We start from the raw sequence: 18,234 nt of genomic DNA, 5'->3' as shown, positions 1-18,234 counted from the left end.
TCACTCTCTACTTTTTGCGTTACTAAATAATTATGACAACTTGGGTATTTCTCTCCACTGGAATATTACCATACACCCTAGGGTTAAATTTCAGAAATTGGACCACAGTTTTGTACTATGGACTATCCATGCCCTACATACCTTACAGGATTAAATCATCATTAACAGGTAGTGAGAGATCTAGTCCCAAATCCACATTTTTTCAGCTGCATACTTGAATCACACCTGATACCAGGTGTATTAATTTGGCTATCTGGAAAGTAGAATATCTGAGAGTTAGAAATGTCAGCATTTTATTGTGCAAGACGAAAGGAAAAGGAATGAGTTAGTTAGGAAAGTCTTCGGACTGTAATATCTATTTGAAACCTAAAAGGAAAATTGGGCAAGGAGATCCACCAATTGTGAAACAAATTTGACTCTTCATAAACTAAGTGGGGCATTCCAGAATGCAGATGGCCCTTTTAAAAAGCCCCACATTCAGCAGATATAGCCAAGCACTGGAAACTTCTGCCTGATTTACAATTATCTCTTGTTATTTTGCGATCTTAAAATTATTAGCTGTATTGGGTAAGATCCTTAATTCATGTGAATTTTATTTCACATTCCAGTGCATTGTGTTACCTCAATATGCAATTTGTGAATCTTCAAACTGTTCAATTATTATCCTTTACACCCAATAAAATATTTTAAAGAAGTGTCCAAACAGTGCATCACCACAATATCTAGTTTATTTTTATTACTCCACAGTATCTGATATTATTATTGCAGGACAGCTTATAGAGGTGGCAGAGACTTGGAGTCTTTAATCTCTTTTATTACTTTCTTATATATACTATATACTATTTGACTAATATCTTCATGTCATATGAATTTTGGACTTTAAGTATTTCTGACTTCTAATTGAGAAAGTCCTCAAACTTCAGTTTTTAAAATTGTCATGGATATTCTTGATATTTTCTATTTCACTCTAAATTTTAAAATCAGCTTGTCAATTTCTACACATAAAAAATCTGGTATTTTGAGAGATATTCTGAATCTATAATTCAATTTGAAGTGAATTAATAAGTAATTATTGCAAGTATTAAATTTTTCAAAAGTTCTGTTACTATTTTAGTGTAGATGTTTTATCCATTTTTCATTAGATATATTGCTGGTATTTTTTTTTCTCATCCTTCTGAATTACACATATATAACACCTATATATCATTGTTAGTATTGATTTTAAAAAGTGATTTTTAATATTAACTTTGTGTCTATCGAATTTGATTAATTCACTTCTTTATTCATTATTAATAGTTTGGTGAATTTTACATTTATACAACTATATTATCTGCAAACTATGAGAGCTGTAATTTTCTTTCTAAGCTTTATAACTTTTCTTTATATTTATGTCTTATTTCACAATATAAGACCTCCAGTAAATGGTTGAAAACTGTATATTGAATAATGTAATGTTTATCTATAATCTTATGAATATTAATCCTTATGCTGTTTAGGGGCAAGTAGTACCTTTGCCATTTAACAGACGAGAAAATGAAGCTCAGTGAACTTCTCTCACTTTCTCAAAGTCAAATTGTTCCTATGTGAGCAAACTAGCATGAGAAATTCAGTTAACTTGTAATGCTAGGAATTTGCTTTTTTCTACCTTTATCATACCATCCAATTTCAGATTCAATTAGACGTGCATTTCCTTCTGAAGTCCTTAGTGTGTGTTTTATTTTAATGTTCTGATTGTGTATCCCCTGTACTAAGCATGTATGAAAAAATCAATTTCTCCTGCAAAGGACTACAACTAGAGACCAGGTATATGAAGATTCATTTCCTAGTTTATATGTGCTCAGGACTTGCGTAAAAAATACTCCATATTATGTATCAAAATTACATTAGTGAAATCTTATGGAGTATTGTTAACACTTTTCTCTGGTGGGTCTGTACTTATGGTATTAACAACTATTCTTCACAAGATTAGATATTGCATACTAAGTTAAAAGTATTTAAGTGGCCTAAATATCCTTTTCAGTCCTCTATTTCAATGTTTCTATGTCTAACCCTAGAAAAGTTAAATGCTAAATGTCAAGTAGCCAATCTAATTTTTACTATATATAAAACGAATAATAAAATGTAATTTTAAATGATATTTCTGTACTTCCATATGATCCGTCTGAGCATATTTTTAACTACCTGCATAAGCCCAGTTAAGCCATTTTTGATCCTTTATATGGAAAATGATTATAGAGTCCATTTGATGTTATTAAATTGCATGAAAAAAATCTACATTTCTCTAGTTGATGAATCTCACCCTTGAGTTTCATTTTATTAAACTATAATTATTAGATCCTTTAATATTCATACAGGAAGAGCTTGTATCAGATTTTGAGCTCAAAACTAAGCAGTAAGGAGATAAAGTGTAATGGGACAGGAGAATTAAAATAGCTATAGGAGTCCCTTTTCCAAAGTGTCAATCCATTTAATATCCAAAACTATAGGCATACAATTATGTTTTAATATAGATGCTATACCATGTGTTAAAGATAAAAAAAATCAATGTTATTTGTTAAAATACAGTAAGGCAGACTTTATTCAGGACCACTGCTATACTTTTGGAGGTCATGGCAATGGCATTTTGTAGCGAGGGAAAAAGATATGACTCAATTCTAAATATAGTATGGAAAAGTGGGAATTTATGTCCCTGCAGCAGGATGAGGGTCAGTGGATAAAAAATAACTAAGGGGTAACTTAACAGTAAGGGGAATTCAGGCTAAACCTATCTAACAGGATTCTTGCTGAAGAGACACCAAGGTTACTACACATTACCTAGGGATGGTGGAGGATGGAAATCCTCGGAAATAACAAAGGTGATAAGATATTGAGGGTGGGAGGTTCTTACTGAACTGATTTATCAGGGCTTCTGCTAAAACTGCATTTTTACAAGCAAGTATACAGATGATCCTAGAAAGTTCAGGAGCCTGAATAAAATTTGCTCAAGCAATCATCTTTGTTACATGTGTATTAACATAGACTTTCTGAAACATCTGGTTCTCAATTTTTAAACTGTCTATCCCATCTATTCTATATAATAAAATATGCCTTAAAATATGTAATTCCTTTTTTTAGCATTTGAAATGGATGGCATCTTATCCTGCTTCATGTGATTCCTCATTTAGATCTGGACTCTTTACATCATTAACGTACCCTGAATATATTCAGTATGGTAAGGAATATTTTAATCATTGTACACAAATAAGTCAAAGTCAATTGCTGTATTAGTTCATTCTTGCATTGCTATAAAAAACTACTTGAGACTGGACAATTTATAAAGAAAAATAGTCTAATTGACTCACAGTTCTGCAAGTTGTAAAGGAAGCATGGCAGAGGAGGCCTCAGGAAACTTATAATTATGGCAGAAGGCGAAGAGGAAGCTGGCACATCTTTATGGCCAGAGAAGAAGGAAAAGAGAGAGGGGGAGGTGCCACACATTTTTAAACAACCAGGTATCATAAGAACTCACTCACTATCATGAGAACATCAGGGGCGATCCACCGTCATGATCCAATCACTTCCCACAAGCCCGTCCTCCAACATTGAGGATTACAGTTCAACATGAGATTTGGGTGGGGACACAAATCCAAACCATATAAATTGCATATTAGGGTTTTAAGAAGAAATGTATCCCAATCCTTCTGTAACTGTCAACAGTTCATAGTCAGAAAAATAAAATAAAACTAGAGAGAATATAGAGAAATTTAAAGATTGAAAAGTGAAATACTCTCACCTACTCATCAAAACAAGTATTAATTCATGTGAAGTGAATGTGATGTAGCCCATGTTTTTCTGTATACTGAAGATACAGGAACGACAAAGAAATCTGAGTTCTGGCCTAAAGGAGTTTGTGTATTTTTAAAGGATACAGATATTAATCATTTATACAGAAACACATAAGATAATTTCTTGTTCTGAGTGCTAAGAAAAAGAGTCTAAGGAGGCATTTGACTGAGAGTGGCTAATGAGAGATTTCTCCTTTAGCTAGTGTTGTCAGGAAGATAAAACCCTAATGATAAAAAAAAAAAAAAAAAAAAAAAAAAAAAGCAGTGAAAATATCTTCTAGAATAATGTTTCAAGCTTAAGGAACCCTACAGCAAAGGGCCCTAGTTAAAAATGGACCTGAAATGCTGGAGGGTTATAAACACTGCAGTATTGTTAATGTGGTCTTTCACCGTACTTTCACCTTGTAGTTGTAATGGTTTCCAGGTTATGGCACTGGTAGAGGATCGTGACTGCAAGTTGTCCAGCTTCTTGGTGTTCTCAACAAAGAGTTAGACAAATCTCCAGCAAAGCAAAGAAAGAATGAAGCAACAAAGAACAAAAGTGGGAATTTATTGAAAACAAAAGCAGTGGGAGTGGACCTCAGCAGTGGCTCAAAGGCCCAGAACAGAAACTTCTTGGGTCTAAACATTCCCTACAAGTCTCCCATTGGCCACTTCATACTCATCTCATGTAAATGAAGTTGCAGCCCACACTCAGTCTGATTGGTTATAAAAAGCAGCCAATCAGAAGCTGAAGTTATAAATGTCACACTCCTGTGCAAATATCTGATTCGTTGCAAAAAGCAACCAATCAGGGGCTAGGGTGAAGTTACAAATTATACCTCTATGCAAATGAAGACTCCGCCCACAATCAGTCTGATTGGTTGTGGCCAGTAACCATTCAGAGGCAGGAGAGAAGTTACAAAGTTGCAAACAAAGACAGGACCCGCAATAAGTCTTATTTGTTGCAGACAGCCAGTTTTGCATTTGCCACACAGAAAAGGTCAAAGAGAGTAGCCTCTGTTCCTTTTGTTAGATGTGTAAAGTTAGGAGTTTCCTTTCAGTTTAGTTCTAGAAAGTCAGTGTAAAACAGCCTTAGGTTCCCTGCCTCCAGACCCTATCCTCCTGGCTCAGTAACATTCATCCATAAAAAATGAGTTTTAAAATCTCAAACTAAACTTACTTATAGCCAAGAGGTAAACAAAATGACATCCTGTGAAAGCTCCCTTATTTTGGAAAGCCCTATAACAATATACTTGAATACTCAGAAGTTGATATAAAACCCATTCGTGAAAGAATAGAGAAAATGTATTCTTTTATGACGTTCTCATGTTTAAAGAAGAACATTTTGCCATTCTTGCTGGTAAGCATACACAGAATTTAAGAAAGGAAAAGAATCTAATGTAATGATTACCACCTATGCACAACCATATTTCTTTTGGGGCCAATTTTGTCTGCTTCTCACAACAGTCCCATATAATCAATATTGTTTTTTGCCTGTTTAGTAGCCAGAAAACTGTTTTACAGAGGGGAAATGGCCAAGTTAATAGGTAGAAGGGGTGACCATGTGGAGATACAGATCTAACCCCATCCTAACTCAAAGTGTGTGATCTCTATTTTTTCTTTATTGTCTCAAAAGAAGGAGAATGTGTATGGAGACAAGGCTCTCAACCCATTAGCCTAATGTTGTTCTCTGGTCAATTTATATTGATGAATTTTTGCTTTTATACTTTTGTGACTGGCTCCTTTTTCAGGCTTTTTCTTTGCAGGAATTTAAAAGCAACCCTATGAATATAACATTTGTCAAAAAGAGCAAGTGCCAAGCCAGTTGAGAATAACCTTACAACGTGTACAAGGATTCCAGAAAAAACATTTTCATCCCTCTGAACAAAAGTGTCTGACTTTTGAAAAATACTAATTTCTAAACAGTAAGAGATTCTTATATTTTGTGTACATGGAGCTTTTAAATTCATAACAAATGTAAAGTTTAAAATTATTTGAAAGTGACAAAACAAAATAAAAATATACCCTTCATTTTAATCCGGTTTCAGAGAAGTTCAGCGTCTCAACCATATCTTTACTAAAGAGGCAGACATGCTAATCTAAATATTTTATAAACATTAATGGCTTGAATATAGCTCAAGAATGCCAAATAAGTGTTTTATAAACTCAACAGATAAACAAACAAAACTGAATAAACAGCTATAGTGATATTATAAATTATATCTGTTCATACTAATGCCAAACACTGGAATTTGAAATTGCTAATTAAAGACATTAGTGAATGTCAATACAGCAATATTTTAATGACTCCAAGATAATCCCAAAGCAATCAATTTAGATCAGAATGAGTTCATTGTAAAGTGCCAAAGGTGGAAAAAATGCTTCCTTTGCACGATAAAACAACAATTTCTCAAATGAATAATGCCTAGTCAAAATTTAACTAGATAATTACTTCATTTGCATTTATTAAGGAAATATAACAACTTGGAAGAAAGCTCTTTGGGAAATGATCTCGGAGTTTAGCGTCATCTAATTTTACCTTAACTTCTGAATACACAGAACACATTATGATGATAACAAACAAGAACAACAGCAGCAGAGAAGAACAACAAAGTTATACGAAATTTATACAACAAAGGCAGGGGCCTATTTTATTGCTGGTATGTGTATAAAAATTACCAGATCATTGTAGAAAGGTACTTGGCCTAGTGAGTTAAATGAGAGGATAAGCTTCAGTTTCTATATTCTGTGTCCAGTTTTCCTAGAAGCAGGGAAAAGTGACAGCCTTTATTTTTATACCTGTATGAGCATAAGTAAAAACAATGCATGAATTTTGCTTGTTTCCATATTATTCCAACAGGATCTGACCATTGTCCAGCTTCTTCGTGGTGTCACAAAGAAAATGGCCTGGAAAATCACACAAAATATAATATCCTAATTTACTTAGAAGGGTTGGATCTAATCTATATCATGGGGTTCTTTTGGATCATGATACCAGCAGTGGAAGACTCTTTCTAATAACAAACAATTAAAATAAAAACTAACAACTATAACAAGGTTCTGAGGTAGTCTGAGATAATTTAGTCTTCCAATCAGTTGTAGGTGTGTGCAGGGATTTGTGGCAATAAAGAAGCAGACAGAAAATATTAAATCTGATGATAATCAGTCATTAGAAAGATATGAAGGCAGCATGTCATATGTATTTTGCAATTCCTCCTGTCAAAAAGTAGAATCTATCTCCCCATCCTTTGAATCAAGTCTGTCTTTGTTACTAGGCTTGAACTATAGAATATAGCATAAATGACAGTGTCAGTTCTGAGCATACATTTCAAGAGGTCTTGCAGGTTTGTTCTCATTCTTTTATAGTTCTGCTACTATATGAACAAGCCTCAAATAGTCTAAGTCTGTGATATCACCCGGTCACCTCCATCACTTCAATAGGTCTGCCACTGCCTGACATGTGAAATAGAGCATCTAGGATAAGCCACCTGTCAAATTGTCAACTTTATGCAGATATACAAGTGACAGGTCTGAGATCAGCCCAGCCCAGTCAAGAGAAATATCCTAGTAGATTCATTATATAATTAAATAACATTAAAACAACAACAACAACAACAACAAACTAAGTCTCGGATGATTTGTTGTGCACCAAAGACTTGCACATGACCAAGTGCTAAAAATTGTCCGTTATTTACCCAATACAGTTTGGCTTGACCAAACTTTAATCAGGCTTTTCTCCTCCCTAAATGCCCCTAGACATTGGCTTGCCTACAAGCTCAAGTAAGCACTAAAGCTCCAAGTTACAGAACATTCCACTGAACAGCTCATTCTGAAAATTGGCAGACCACAGAAACATTTTATGTTAAACCATCCTGACCATGCCGTTGGCTCATGTCTACTTTTCTGCCCTATTATTCACAAAGTTCTTGCTAGCACTAACCTCCCTATTTTTTCAGGTTTTTTTGTTTACTTTTGAGACACTTGCAGATCCTTAGGTTAGAGCGTTTCCCCATTGCAAGAGTGTTTTTGAATAAACTCTCTTCTTACCTGAGTCTGCGTTTATTTTTTTGGTATACAACTTGAAGAGTTTAAGAGTAAATGAGGACTGGGTGCGGTGGCTCATGCCTGTAACCCCAGCACTTTGGGAGCCCGAGGCGGGTGGATCACAAGGTTAGGAATTCAGGACCGGCCTGGTGAAGATGGTGAAACCACGTCTCTACTAAAAATACAAAAATTAGCCAGGCGTGTTGGCATACACCTGTAATCCCAGCTACTCGGGAGGCTGAGGTAGAGAACTGCTTGAACCCGGGAGGTAGAGGCTGCAGTAAGCCGAGATCACGCAAGTGCATTCCAGCCTGGGCGACAGAGGGAGACCCCATCTCAAAGAAAAAAAAAAAAAAGAATAAATGAGTAAGGACCTGGTCAGGTGGCTAAAAGGCCACTACATACTACACAGCTCAGTTCCATTTTGTCATTGAAGTATGATGAGTTGAGTGTGTGACTTGCTCAAAAACCCAGGGACTCCATACAGTGCAACTAGACTGTGGGTTAAAGGGGTGTTTCTTAAACCACATTGTGCATAGGAGTCACCTGTGGGTCTCATGTAAATGGAGATCTGGAATGAATTCTGAGATTCTGGTTTTCTAAAGCTCACAGGTGATACCAATACTGCTGATCAGCTTTCTACTTTTTGAATTGCAACGGCATAGAGAAACTCACATGTCTTCATGCAAAGTTCCAAAGTTAGTGGAGAGAGATTATTGAGAAAATTACCCTTCTGCTTAAACCCTACTAGTGCAGCACAGTTTATATGGTGTTGCTTATAGATGATAACTCATTTATGAATTGGCTCTGCTCTCATCAGACTTCACAGATATCCTCCAAGCTATAAAAAGCTTTTTTAGGGAATTTTTTTTCTTTTTAAGTGCCTAGTATCATTTTATTTATATGGACAGGTGTAGATGGTGACATGTTTCAGCACATCCAATATTGAGTCAGCAAGTAAAAATAATCATTCATTAGTTTTACTCTTTAGATAAATGTGTAATGATGTAATTGTTTGGGTTCATTGCCGCATACAGTGCTGTGTTGTAGCTGTATTACAGTCATTGGCACTAAAGTAGAGGTACTGGAACTCTTTAGCCAAAATCAAACTGCACATTTTCCCTTCTGCTCCTCACACCGTGCTTTTACAAACTTAATTTAAATGATGTGAAGTGAGCATAGTTTTCCACTTTGGTACAGGCATCACAATCCACACACACTTTCACTTAAGCCAATTCAGAGTTTATAACATTAAATTCTCTTACAGGCAGGTGTGGCCTTTTTATTTATCTTTAACCCAACAAGACACAGTCATGCTTCCCTTAGTGACAGGAATACATTCTGAGAAATGTGTCATTAGGTGATTTTTGTCATTGTGCAAACATCACAGAATGTACTTATACCAACTTAAATGGTATAGCCAACTACATACCTAGGCTATATGGTATAACCTATTGCTCCTAAGCTACAAACCTGTATAGAATGTTACTTTACAGAAGCTGCCTCCTAGCTCTTGCCAAGGAGGCAAGCTTATGATGGACATCTATCTATATTTTATAGATATCTATCTTATACTGTTAAGAAAGGGGTTGGGGGGATCAGCCAAGGTCCATCATTTTTTTTACCCCCCTCCTCCCTACTGCTCCCATAGATTGTCAGCTGTAAGAGAAACTCCTAGTGAAAAAGAGGGGAGCCCTGTGTTAGGAGTCCCCATAAACATGTACTATAATTATTTGTATATAGAAAAAAATTTACTGTAAAGTTTAACTTTACTCAGAATACTGTATGGAATCGTAATACAATGGTAAATATTTGTGTGTCTAAACATATTTACATCTAGAAAAACACAGTACAAATATGGTGTAAGTAGTCACATGAGACCACCATCATGTATACATTCCCTCATTGACCAAAATATAGTTATGTGCCACATGACTGTAATCTAATTGTTGTGTTTGGAATCTTAAACTAGTCATCTTTATTTCTTTCATATGTATATTAAATATATATTATGTTATATATTCTTAGCTATCTTATATTTTATAAATTGTATACTCCATAATATAAACTATTATATAATTACTTTATATATGTATATATTACATATATTTATGTATTAATACAAATATAAGTTATATAATAATTTAAATTATGGTAAGAAAATATATAAAATATATCAGAGTTCTTTAATATCCATTTCATTTAATTTTAGTTGTATTGCATAATTTATACATATCTTATGTCAATGTTCTTAACGTCAAATTTACATTTTGATAATAAAGTTGCCTGTATAAAAGTAAGGCAGGCTGGGCACAGTGGCTAATGCCTGTAATCCCAGCACTTTGGGAGGCCAAGTTGGGCAGATCACCTGAGGTCGGGAGTTCGAGACCAGCCTGACCAACATGGAGAAACCCCATCTCTACTAAAAATACAAAATTAGCCCGGCGTGGTGGCACATGCCTGTAGTCCCAGCTACGAGGGAGGCTGAGGCAGGAGAATCGCTTGAACCTAGGAGGCGGAGGTTGTGGTGAGCTGAGATCACGCCATTGCACTCCAGCCTGGGCAACAAGAGTGAAACTCCAACTCAAAAAAAAAAAAAAAAGAAAGAAAGAAAGAAAAATCATCAATGAATCCAGGAGTTGGTTTTTTGAAAAGATCAACAAAATTGATAAACCGCTAGCAAGACTAATAAAGAAGAAAAGAGAGAAGAATCAAATAGATGCAGTAAAAAATGATAAAGGGTATATCACCACCGACTCCACAGAAATACAAACTACCATCAGAGAAAATTATAATCACCTCTATGCAAATAAACTAAAAAATCTAGAAGAAATGGGTAATTTCATGGACACTTACACTTTCCCACGAATAAACCAGGAAGAAGTTGAATCCCTGAATAGACCAATAGCAGGTTCTGAAATTGAGGCAATAATTAATAGCCTACCAACCAAAAAAAGTCCAGGACCAGATGGATTCACAGCTGAATTCTACCAGAGGTACAAGGAGGAGCTGGTACCATTCCTTCTGAAACTATTCCAATCAATAGAAAAAGAGGGAATCCTCCCTAACTCGTTGTATGAGGCCAACATCATCCTGATACCAAAGCCTGGTAGAGACACAACAAAAAAAGAGAATTTTAGACCAATATTCCTGATGAACATCGATGCAAAAATCTTCAATAAAATACTGGCAAACTGAATCCAGCAGCACATCAAAAAGCTTATCCACCATGATCAAGTGGGCTTCATCCCTGGGATGCAAGGCTGGTTCAACATACGCAAATCAATAAACATAATCCAGCATATAAACAGAACCAAAGACAAAAACCACATGATTACCTCAATAGATGCAGAAAAAGCCTTTGACAAAATTCAACCGCCCTTCATGCTAAAAACTCTCAATAAATTTGGTACAGATGGAACGTACCTCAAAATAATAAGAGCTATTTATGACAAACTCACAGCCAATATCATACTGAATGGGCAAAAACTGGAAACATTCCTTTTGAAAACTGGCACAAGACAGGGATGCCCTCTCTCACCATTCTTATTCAACATAGTGTTGGAAGTTCTGGCTAGGGCAATCAGGCAAGAGAAAGAAATCAAGGGTATTCAGTTAGGAAAAGAAGAAGTCAAATTGTCCCTGTTTGCAGATGACATGATTGTATATTTAGAAAACCCCATCATCTCAGCCCCAAATCTCCTTAAGCTGATAAGCAACTTCAGCAAAGTCTCAGGATACAAAATTAATGTACAAAAATCACAAGCATTCTTATACACCAGTAACAGAGAAACAGAGAGCCAAATCATGAATGAATTTCCATTTACAATTGCTCCAAAGAGAATAAAATACCTAAGAATCCAACTTACAAAGCATGTAAAGGCCCTCTTCAAGGAGAACTACAAACCACTGCTCAGTGAAATAAAAGAGGACACAAACAAATGGAAGAACATACCATGCTCATGGATAGGAAAAATCAATATTGTGAAAATGGCCATACTGCCCAAGGTAATTTATAGTTTCAATGCCATCCCCATCAAGCTACCAATGAGTTTCTTCACAGAATTGGAAAAAAACTACTTTAAAGTTCATATGGAACCAAAAAAGAGCCTGCATCTCTAAGACAATCCTAAGTCAAAAGAACAAAGTGGAAGCATCATGCTACCTTACTTCAAAGTATACTACAAGGCTATGGTAACCAAAACAGCATGGTACTGGTACCAAAACAGAGATATAGACCAATGGAACAGAACAGAGCCCTCAGAAATAATACCACACATCTAAAGCCATCTGATCTTTGACAAACCTGAGAAAAACAAGAAATAGGGAAAAGATTCCTTATTTAATAAATGGTTCTGGGAAAATTGGCTAGCCATAAGTAGAAAGCTGAAACTGGATCCTTGCCTTACTCCTTATACGAAAATTAATTCAAGATGGATTAGAGACTTAAACGTTAGACCTAATACCATAAAAACCCTAGAAGAAAACCTAGGTAATACCATTCAGGACATAGGTATGGGCAAGGAGTTCATGTCTAAAACACCAAAAGCAACGACAACAAGAGCCAAAATTGAAAAATGGGATCTCATTAAACTAAAGAGCTTCTGTACAGCAAAAGAAACTACCATCAGAGTGAACAGGCAACCTACAGAATGGGAGAAAACTTTTGCAACCTACTCATCTGACAAAGGGCTAATATCCAGAACCTACAAAGAACTCCAACAAATTTACAAGAAAAAAACAAACAACCCCATCAAAAAGTGGGCAAAGGATATGAACAGACATTTCTCAAAAGAAGACATGCATACAGCCAACAGACACATGAAAAAATGCTCATCATCACTGGCCGTCAGGGAATGCAAATCAAAACCACAATGAGACACCATCTCACACCAGTTAAAATGGCAATCATTAAAAAGTCAGGAAACAACAGGTGCTGGAGAGGACGTGGAGAAATAGGAACACTTTTACATTGTTGGTGGGATTGTAAACTAGTTCAACCATTATGGAAAACAGTATGGCGATTCCTCAAGGATCTAGAACTAGAAGTACCATATGACCCAGCCATCCCATTACTGGGTATATACCCAAAGGATTGTAAATCATGCTGCTATAAAGACACATGCACACGTATGTTCATTGTGACACTATTCACAATAGCAAAGACTTGGAATCAACCCAAATGTCCATCAGTGACAGACTAGATTAAGAAAATGTGGCACATACACACCATGGAATATTATGCAGCCATAAAAATGATGAGTTTGTGTCCTTTGTAGGGACATGGATGCAGCTGGAAACCATCATTCTTGGCAAACTATTGCAAGAACAGAAAACCAAACCGTATGTTCTCACTCATAGATGGGAACTGAACAATGAGATCACTTGGACTCAAGAAGGGGAACATCACACACCGGGACCTATTATGGGGAGGGGGGAGCAGGGAGGGATTGCATTGGAAGTTGTACCTGATGTAAATGATGAGGTGATGGGTGCTGACGAGTTGATGGGTGCAGCACACCAACATGGCACAAGTGTACATATGTAACAAAGCTACACGTTATGCATATGTACCCTAGAACTTAAAGTATAATAATAAAAAAAAATAGAAAAAAGGAAAAAAAAAGTATGGCAAATAGAGATTGAAGTAATCATTTTGGGAGAATAGAATATTTTACAAATCTGGACACATGTACTTTATGAAAGTACCCCTGAGTTTAGCATCAATTTCAATTTTGATGATAAAAATCAAACTCTCTTAAATGTCATTCTAAAAATAGGATTTATACTCACATGAAATATGCATGTGTATGTGTGTGTGTGTGTGTGTGTGTGTGCGTTTGTGTTTGTATACTTTTTTTACAAGATGGTAGAATCTAATCTTTGAAAAATAATGACTCTGTCTTTGATAAAAGAATAATCTGACATCTTATTATATTACTCTCTCTAGTAAATTATGCAATTTTATATTCAAGAGATTTTCATGGAAGTATTATTCTTATTCTCTACTAAGTACTATTTCTAGAATTTTTCTCCTAGTCATCGTTCTTTTAATCAGCAATGTTATCAAAACCATTTATAGTCCTTCTACATTTGGGTCTTCAGAAAATTTCCGTGAAATCAGTAAATGGACTCATACGCAATATAATGCATGTAAGTTTAAAATTCTATTTAAAATCTATTATATTTAAAATATATTGATAAAATAATTGAAGTATTTTAAGGGTGTTTATCTTATCAATGCAGATTGGAATCATCTTAATTCTTATTAAATTGACATCCTGCACTGAGAGGCTTAAATACACACATGGCAGAGGTGAAGCCTAACAAAGGCTCTAGTCCAGAGCTGACTAATGACCTCTACCAGGAGCCGTGCTGCTGGAACAGGACTCCTTATGGTTACCTCCATAGCTAATATTAAGACTCCAGCTTAAACATTTGAAAATGTATTGTCCTTACTGCACAATTTTTGGTGAGATTTACCCTAAAAGTTTAAGGTCTCCAGAGAGAAATAAGAATTATATATGCACTTAGAATAGCAGTTAATGGCCATTAATTTCTAGTCTTATCAATAGGAAAATTAAAGTTTTAATTCCTAAATCAATTTAGAATTAAGGACCTTGATATAAAGCTTAGAATTTCTCTTTCATCAGAGTATACTTAAAAACTGTATTTATTCACTGAACTTGATAACCTCTAGATTATGCTGGGTTCTTTCTTAAGATATAAAACATAGATTAGATGTACAGCAACCAGCTCACCAATAGTGAAGGAAATATACTTTCTAATTATTTTAACGCTCTCAATAAATCAGTTCTATTAAAATATTCTATAATAAGAATATATAACAAGAGAAAATTAACATTGTTACAATAGTTAGAAATATTTGTGTTATTATACTCCATATTCTGTAGTCTGTTTGAATTTTGCATATATGTGTATGCCTCTAAATATAATGTAGTATAATACAATATAATATATAGTTCAAACTTTAATATGTCTTATATTACAATGTATGATATAAATATGAAATAGAACAGGTAAATAAGACTTATATTACAATATATGATATAAATATGAAATAGAAAATGTAAATACAATATATACAAAGTGCAATATATTACTGATGTGTATATGTATGCATATACATGTGTATGTAGAAATATACACACATATATAAAACATACATACACCATCCACACAAAGACATTCCCATATACCCAAACATGTATGCATTTTTTCAATTGAGATTTAGGTCATGGAGAAAAAAGGCCAAACTTTCCATTGGTCTATGCAAAACATTCATTAAAAACATGATCTCTGAATCTTGACTTCCAAAATGAACAAATTTAACAGAACATCTGAGTATAAACATATATAAAAGCAAATTACAAAATTGTCTCATAATTTCACTTAGGAAAAAATTATTTAGCAAACTAATATTTTTTCTGATATCAGTTTCGTGAAACTGAATGTTTAATGTTTGAGATGCAGTGATTCATAACTGTTTTAGGTAAAACAAACTTACAAGAACAACATTGTATATCTTTTGCAAAAAAAAAAAAAAAAACAGTATAAAAGACTGGAGAGAATTTCATTTATTCATTCACTCATTCTCTCACTAATATTTTCTCCTTGCCTCATGTGATAGGAAGCATGTTGACAGCTCCTGCTATGAAGAAGTCCATGGTATAATGAATCAGAGACACAGGCCCTAGTAATATAAGACTTATTGGGATCAGAATAAAGGCACAAAAATGAATGTATTTTTATATTAACTTGATAACAAAAATAACTTGTACAGGAGAGGACACTTTGAGTTTAAACGAAGTGTATCAATCAATTTAGAGAGGACGTTAGCGAAAGAAGAAAGAGTATTACGTGTTCTTGCATCCAAAAAAATCTTTAAATATAATGTTTTAGGGAGTAACCCAAAGTCATCGGTGCAAATTTTCCCTTTAGTATTACAGTATTATTTAAAATACAGATTGGAGACTCTATGAAGTGTCATGAACATTAGGTAGAAAAGTTGCATAAACTAATTATCAAAGAAGTAGAGTGAGAGAAAGAGAGAATGGATCAATCTATGGAAGACTAATACAGAAGAAAGAATTGTGGTTCAGTAGATCTGAGATTGGGTCAAAATTTTGTTATATATCAATAAAACACATATAATAAAGAAAAAAATCCACATACATAAAAACATTTTAAAAACTACTCTTGCAGCCCCAGTTAAATTAGGTAAACTTTAAAAGTTTCTTTCTTTTCTAGCACTGATATTTTTAAACTTTATTTACTTCTAAAATCAAAAATTAAATACAATCAATCTGTACATACAAAAAATTAGAGTAAAAGCAGTGCTATATAGAGACAATGTGAGAACTGTAATATTTTAAGCCATAATATTTATTCTCTGTAAAACGTTAAATGTTGAACCCCCTAAAGTTTAGCTTAAATGCTAACTTGCTGTTTGCAAAACAACATAGACATATGGAGAGGAAATTCTTTGTGGCTCACAGGAAAAATAATTTCAGCAGTAATCTGCATACCTGCAGTTGTGATAACAAAATATGGCTTTAAAAATGTTTAGCTCCAGTATCTTAATGGGTAACAAAGGAAGGATCAAATATCTTTCTATTATTTTGTTATTTACATACATTGGTGAGGCATTGTATCTCTCTGATTCTGTATATTATTGTCTCTGTGCATACGCATGGATGTGTTCCTATACACCTTTGAAGTCTAGCTCTTATTCTGTATCCATTTTTACTACCGTAACTCTTTTCCCTCCCCTTTTAACTGTATTTCTCTCTAGCTTACAGCTTTCTAAATTGTGTTCTTTCCACATAATTGGCCATAGTATTCAATGAAATGAGCCTTCATTTTTTTTTTTCCTGTTTGGTTAAAAAAATAGATGGTATTCGCTGATCCTATTATGAAAGAATAAATGAGCCATATGTTTTAGATCTCTCACTGAAATATATTCACATTTAAAAAATATGAATCTTTACTTTTTGAAGTTTCACTGATCCTCAATACAAAATAGAAACTACCATACGTAAAATAAACATTTGTTAAAAAGAACTAGCAAAATAACATTTTACTATAAAACATGTATAGAATTTTCAAGTATCAGACATTATTTCTAAAATCAACATTTAAAATCTCAATACTGCATACCAATAGTACACATACTTTTATTTTATTAAAGTTTATCGTATATTTTGAAATAAATTGACACTTAAAAAGACTTTAGATGTGTTAAGTGTATAATCTGATGATTTCTGACATAGGTATATACGTGTAGAACCATAGCCACATTCAAGAAAATACGCATAACGATCACACACCAAATATTTCTTCATGCCATTTTGTAATCCCTCCAACTCACACTAAAAGAATTTCCTGAACTTTATATAATTAGAAATTTACAGTATGTACCCTCATTTGCCTGGCATTTACATTTCAACATAATTATTTTTAGATTGGTCCACAGTATAGCATGTATCAATAGTCTATTATTTTGATTGTTGATTAATATTCCACTGTATAGATATTCCAAAATTTGTTTATTCATTTATTACTTGATGGCCATTTGGGTTGTTTCTGGTTTTTGCCTGTTACAAAGAAAAAGCTGCTATAAACATTTATCTTTTCATGGACATGTGATTTTATTTCTCTTCGGTAAATAGCTAGAAATAAAAAGACTTAAAATATTCAAGGAATTAAAACACAATATTGATAATTTTGAGAAATAATTAGAAAATATAAAACAAAAAGTGAACACAACCAAAAATAACAAAACTGCTGAAAATCAAAGACAGAAACCATCTTAAATGCACCTATAAGAAAATAAGAATGCATCACCTTCACTGGAGCAAAATAATTACTTTTATGCTCAAAACAATTATTGTGAATTTTATTCCTGTATATTTGTTATAATAAATGAATTCAAACTAAAACATTAAAATCTGTTGATTACAGTTAAACAATTATTCTCAGTTGGGTTTGTGGCTTCATAATAGTTTTGTAAGAGAGCTCAGAAGAGCATGACACATAGCTTCATTGTGGAGAGACTACAAAAGGTAAATTTTGAGAAGTTAATTATGATTTTAGCATAAAATAACATGTATATTCAGATCATTTTTTCACCTATCAGATTGCTAATGATTTAATTATCAATCATGGTAAAAATGCATAGCACATTGCGTTAGCAAGAGTGTGGGGAATGTTGGATATTTACATATTGCTAAAAATATAATTGTCCCAAATTCTGGAAATGAAAATTTGACAAATATTTTCAAAAACTAAAGTTACACATGTCCTTTATTATAACAATACAATCCCTAAAAATTTATCCTAAAATATACTATTTATCATATGA

Source organism: Macaca fascicularis, chromosome 6, assembly GCF_037993035.2.
Source record: "Macaca fascicularis isolate 582-1 chromosome 6, T2T-MFA8v1.1".
NCBI classification, from domain to species: Eukaryota; Metazoa; Chordata; class Mammalia; order Primates; family Cercopithecidae; genus Macaca; species Macaca fascicularis.
Note: the sequence above shows the minus strand (reverse complement) of the source record.